General features: G+C 36.0%; 1 non-coding gene across 1 annotated transcript; it reads right to left on the bottom strand.

The window, feature by feature from the left end:
* Positions 1-5,895: 5,895 nt before the first annotated feature.
* On the bottom strand, positions 5,896-5,999 carry LOC127747360 (small nucleolar RNA R71). Its single transcript, XR_008009160.1, has one exon. It is a non-coding gene; the product is annotated as a small nucleolar RNA R71 (small nucleolar RNA).
* Between the last annotated feature and the right edge of the window lie 377 nt (positions 6,000-6,376).

The raw sequence follows: 6,376 nt of genomic DNA, 5'->3' as shown, positions 1-6,376 counted from the left end.
TTAGAATTTGGATGTGGGGATTCAATACCAAACTTAGATTTTGGCTGTGGCCTTTCAACACCAAACTTAGAGTTTGATTGTGGGGGCTTTGTTTGACTCTGTACTGAGAGAAGCTTTTCATGCTTCCTCTCCATTGTTAAAGAAGAAGATCCTTGAGCCTTAAATACAAGGTAGTCCCTATTCAATTGAAGGACTAATTCTCCTCTGTTAACATCTATCATAGCTCCTGCTGTGGCTAGGAAAGGTCTTCCAAGGATGATGCATTCATCCTCCTCCTTCCTAGTGTCTAAGATTATAAAATCAGCAGGGATGTAAATGCCTTCAACCTTTACCAACACGTCCTCTACCAATCCATAAGCTTGTCTTACTGACTTGTCTGCCAATTGTAATGAAAATATGGCAGGCTGTACCTCAATGATCCCCAGCTTCTCCATTACAGAGAGTGGCATAAGATTTATGCTTGACCCCAGGTCACACAGAGCCTTTTTAAAGGTCATGGTGCCTATGGTACAGGGTATTAAGAATTTGCTAGGATCTTGTCTCTTTTGAGGTAAGGTTTGCTAAACCCATGTATCTAGTTCACTGATGAGCAAGGGAGGTTCACCTTCCCAAGTCTCATTACCAAATAACTTGGCATTCAGCTTCATGATAGCTCCTAGATATTGAGCAACTTGCTCTCTAGTTACATTTTCATCCTCTTCAGAGGAAGAATAGTCTTCAGAGCTCATGAATGACAGAAGGAGGTTTAATGGAATCTCTATGGTCTCTATATGAGCCTCAGATTCCCTTAGGTCCTCAATAGAAAACTCCTTCTTGCTTGAGAGACGTCCCATGAGGTATTCCTCATTGGGATTTACGTCCTCTTCTTCAGATCAGAGACTAAGTTTGCTAAGTTAGAGGTGCTCTGTTCAGAATTCTCTATCTGTTGCTGAGAAGATGATGGATAAGGCTTGATATTACTGAGCCTATTTCTTCCACCATTATTAAAGCCTTATTGAAGCTTTTGTTGATCCTTCCATGAGAAATTTGGATGATTTCTCTATGATGAATTATAGGTGTTTCCATAAGGTTCACCCATATAATTTACCTCTGCTATTGCAGGGTTCTCAGGATCATAAGCTTCTTCTTCAGAAGATGCCTCTTTAGTACTGTTGGAAGTATTTTGCCATCCATTCAGACTTTGAGAAATCATGTTGACTTCCTGAGTCAACATTTTGTTCTGAGCCAATATGGCATTCAGAGCATCAATTTCAAGAACTCCCTTCTTTTGAGGCATCCCATTATTCACGGAATTCCTCTAAGAAGTGTACATGAACTGGTTATTTGCAACCATGTCAATAAGTTCTTGAGCCTCTGCAGGAATTTTCTTTAGGTGAATGGATCCACCTGCAGAATGGTCCAGTGACATCTTAGAGAACTCAGATAGACCATAATAGAATATATCTATCATGGTCCATTCTGAAAACATGTCAGAAGGACATCTTTTGGTCATCTGCTTGTATCTTTCCCAAGCTTTATAGAGGGATTCACCATCTTTTTGTTTGAAGGTCTGAACATTCACTCTAAGCTCGCTTAGCTTTTGAGGAGGAAAGAATTTATCCAAGAAGGCCGTGACCAGCTTATCCCAGGAGTCCAGGCTATCTTTAGGTTGAGAGTCCAACCATGCTCTAGCTCTGTCTCTTACAGCAAAAGGGAAAAGGATGAGATTGTAGACTTCAGGATCTACTCCATTAGTCTTAACAGTCTCACAGATCTGCAAGAACTCAGTTAAGAACTGGTAGGGATCTTCTGATGGAAGTCCATTAAACTTGCAGTTCTGTTGCATTAGAGCAACTAATTGAGGTTTTAGCTTAAAATTGTTTGCTCCAATGGTAGGAATTGAGATGCTTCTTCCATCAAACTTGGAAGTAGGTGCAGTATAATAACCAAGCATCCTTCTTGCATTATTGTTGTTTGGTTCGGCTGCCATCTTCTTTTCTTGTTCGAAAATTTCAGCAAGGTTTTCTCTGGATTGTTGTAATTTAGCTTCTCTTAGTTTCCTTTTCAGAGTCCTTTCAGGTTCTGGATCAGCTTCAACAAGAATCCTTTTTTTTTTGTTCCTGTTCATATGAAAGAAAAAAGAACAGAAAAAAAAGAGGAATCCTCTATGTCACAGTAAAGATGTTCCTTATTGTTAGTAGAAGAAGAAAGGAAATAAAGAAAGGATAATTCAAACACAAAGGTGAGGATAGGGGCAGTGATTTGAGATGAAGAGAAGTGTTAGAGAATGAATAAATAAATAGAATAAGATGAGAGACAGAAGTTTTCAAAAATAATTTTGAAAAGGAGTTAATGATTTTCAAAAATTAAGATAATAAATAAAATTAAAATTAAAATTTAAAACAATTAATTAATTAGAAAAAGAATTTTTGAAAAAGAGGGAGGTATTTTCAAAAATTAGAGAGAGAAAAGTTGTTAAGTGGTTTTGAAAAGATAAGAAACAAACAAAAAGTCAAATAGAAGTTGAAAAAGATTTGAAAATCAAATTTGAAAAGATAAAAAGATAAGAAGATAAGAAGATAAGAAGTTAGAAAAGATATTTTAAAATCAAATTTTTGAAAAAAAGATAAAATTTTGAAAAAAGATATGATATAAAAGATAAAATAAAAAGATATGATTAAAAAGATATGGTTAGAAAAGATTTAATTTTTAAAATTAAAATTAATTACTTAACTAACAAGAAACTAGAAGATAAGATTCTAGAATTTAAAGATTGAACATTTCTTAACAAGAAAGTAACAAACTTCAAATTTTTGAACCAATCACATTACTTGTTAGTTAAGTTTCGAAAATTTTGAAATAAAATTAAGAAAAAGATTTTGAAAAATAATTTTTGAAATTTTCGAAAATCATGAAAGAAAAATGAAAAAGATGTGAATTTTGAAAAAGTTTTTAAAAAAGATAAGATTTAAAATTTGAAAATTTGACTTGACTTATAAGAACTAACTAATTTAAAATTTTTTTTGACTAAGTCAACCTAAATTTTCGAAATTTTGAGAGAAAAAAGGAAAAGATATTTTTTTTATTTTTGAATTTTTAATGATGAGAGAGAAAAACACAAATATGACCCAAAACATGAAAATTTTGGATCAAAACCAATGATGCATGCAAGAACACTATGAATGTCAAGATGAACACCAAGAACACTTTGAAGATGAAGATGAACACCAAGAACATATTTTTGAAAAAAATTTTATGCAAAGAAAACATGCAAGACACCAAACTTAGAAATCCTTAATGCTTAGACAATATGAATGCAAAGATGCACATGAAAAACTATAAAATATTCAAAACAAGAAAACATTAAGATCAAACAAGAAGACTTACCAAGAACAACTTGAAGATCATGAAGAACACTATGAATGCATGAATTTTCGAAAATTGCAATAACAAAATGAATATGCAATTGACACCAAACTTAAAACATGACACAAGACTCAAACAACAAACAAAAAAATATTTTTGATTTTTATAATTTTATTAATTTTTTTGGATTTTATTTTATTTTTTTCGAAAACATATAGGAAAAATGAAGTAATGAATTTAAAGTCCTCAATCAAAATTCTAGGAATCATACCAAGTTAGTCTAAAGCTTGATGGCCAGCCAAGCTTCAGCATACCATTTTGAAACTCTAGAATTCATTCTTAAAAACTCTGAAGAATTTTTCAAAAATAGAGGGAGAATTTTGAAAAATATTTTTGAAAACTTTTTGAAAAGAAAATAAAAAATAAAAAAGAAAATTACCTAATCTGAGTAACAAGATGAACCGTCAGTTGTCCAAACTCGAACAATCCCCGGCAACGGTGCCAAAAACTTGGTGCACAAAATTGTGATCATCAACAATCGCGCCAAAAACTTGGTAGCACTCTCAAACGTGAATCACACTTAGTCACAACTCCGCACAACTAACCAGCAAGTGCACTGGGTCATCCAAGTAATACCTTACGTGACTAAGGGTCGATCCCATGGAGATTGTTGGTATGAAGCAAGCTATGGTCATCTTGTACATCTCAGTTAGGCGGATAGTAAATGTTATGGAGTTTTCGAATAATAAATAAAGCAGAAAATAAAGATAGAGTTACTCATGTAATTCAATGATGGGAATTTCAGATAAGTGTATGGAGATGCTTGTCCCTGTTGGATCTCTACTTTCCTACTGCTTTCCTTTAATCCTTCTTATTCCTTTCCATGGCAAGCTGTATGTAGGGCATCACCGTTGTCAATGGCTACATCCCATCCTCTCAGTAAAAAAAGTCCAAATGCTCTGTCACGGCACGGCTAATCATCTGTCGGTTCTCGATCATGTTGGAATAGAATCCCTTGATTCTTTTGCGTTTGTCATCACGCCCAACAATCGCGAGTTTGAACCTCGTTACAGTCATTCAATCCCTGAATCCTACTCGGAATACCACAGACAAGGTTTAGACTTTCCAGATTCTCATGAATGACGCCATCAATTCTAGCTTATACCACGAAGAATCTGATCTCACGGAATGGAAGGCTCGGTTGTCAGGCGAGGGCAACCATGCGTACGCATCAGGAATCCAAGAGATACACACTCTAGCTTTCGCTTGTAGAACGGAAGTGGTTGTCAGGCACGCGTTCATAGGGACGGATGATGATGAGTGTGACGGATCATCACATCCATCAGGTTGAAGTACGATTAGTATCTTAGAACAAAAATAAGATTGAAATTGAATAAAAGATAGTAGTAATTGCATTAAAACTCGAGGTACAGCAGAACTCCACACCCTTAATCTATGGTGTGTAGAAACTCCACCGTTGAAAATACATAAGTGAAGAAGGTTCAGACATGGGCGAATGGCCAGCCTCCAAACATAATCAAAAGACCGAATGGTCAAAAGACCTTGAATACAATAGTAAAAAGTCCTATTTATACTAGACAAGCTACTAGGGTTTACAGAAGTAAGTGATTGATGCAGAAATCCACTTCCGGGGCACACTTGGTGTGTGCTTGGGCTGAGCTTGAGCCTTACACATGCAGAGGCTTCTTTTGGAGTTGAACGCCAAGTTGTAATGTGTTTTTGGCGTTCAACTCTGGTTCATGACGTGTTTCTGGCGTTTGACTCCAGAATGCAGCATGGAACTGAAGTTGAGCGCCAGTTTACGTCATCTAATCACAAATAAAGTATGAACTATTATATATTGCTGGAAAGATCTGGATGTCTACTTTCCAACGCCATTAAGAGCGAGCCATTTGGATTTCTGTAGCTCCAGAAAATTCATTTCAAATGCAGGGAGGTTAGAATCCAACAGCATCAGTAGTCCTTTGTCAGCCTCCTTATCGGAGTTTTGCTCAGGTCCCTCAATTTCAGCCAGAAATTACTTGAAATCATAGAAAAACACACAAACTCATAGTAAAGTCCAGAAATGTGAATTTAGCATAAAAACTAATGAAAACATCCCTAAAAGTAGCTAGATTATACTAAAAACTATCTAAAAACAATGCCAAAAAGCGTATAAATTATCCGCTCATCAGTGACTATACTGCACCAACTTCCAACTTCTACGGAAGAAGCATCTCAATTCTTGTCATTGGAGCAAACAACTTTGAACTTAAGCCTCAATTAGTTTCTCTAATGTAGTAGAATTGCAAGTTTCACGGACTTCCATAGGAAAATCCTCATTAGTTCTTAGCTGAATTCTTACAAATCTGTGATGCTGTTAAGACCAATGGGGTTGATCCCGAGGTCTACAGAATTATGCTCTTCCCCTTTGCTATAAGAGACAAAGCTAGGACATGGTTGGACTCACAACCTAGAAAAAGCCTGAACTCTTGGGATAAGTTGGTCACTACTTTCTTGGCCAAGTTTTTTCCACCTCAAAAGCTGAGCAAGCTCAGAGTGGACATCCAAACCTTCAGACAGAAAGATGGTGAATCCCTCTATGAAGCTTAGGAAAGATACAAGCAATTGATCAAAATGTGTCCTTCTGACATGCTTTCAGAATGGAGCATCTTGGATATATTTTATGATGGTCTGTCTGAATTGTCCAAGATGTCATTGGACCACTCTTCTGGTGGATCTCTTCATCTGAAAAGAACCCCCGCTGAAGCTCAGGAACTCATTGAGGTAGTTGCAAATAATCAATTCATGTACACTTCTGAAAGAAATTCTGTGAGTAATAGGATGACTCAGAAGAAGGGAGTTCTTGAGATTGATACTCTGAATGCCATATTTGCTCAGAACAAAGTATTGACTCAGCAAGTCAATATAATTTCTCAGAATCTGACTGGATTGCAAGCTGCATCAGGCAGTACTAAAGAAGCCTCCTCTGAAGGAGAAGCTTATGACCATGAGAATCCTGCAATGGAAG

Source organism: Arachis duranensis, chromosome 4 (assembly GCF_000817695.3).
Source record: "Arachis duranensis cultivar V14167 chromosome 4, aradu.V14167.gnm2.J7QH, whole genome shotgun sequence".
NCBI lineage: Eukaryota > Viridiplantae > Streptophyta > Magnoliopsida > Fabales > Fabaceae > Arachis > Arachis duranensis.
Note: the sequence above shows the minus strand (reverse complement) of the source record. Positions and strands in the feature narration are given on the sequence as shown.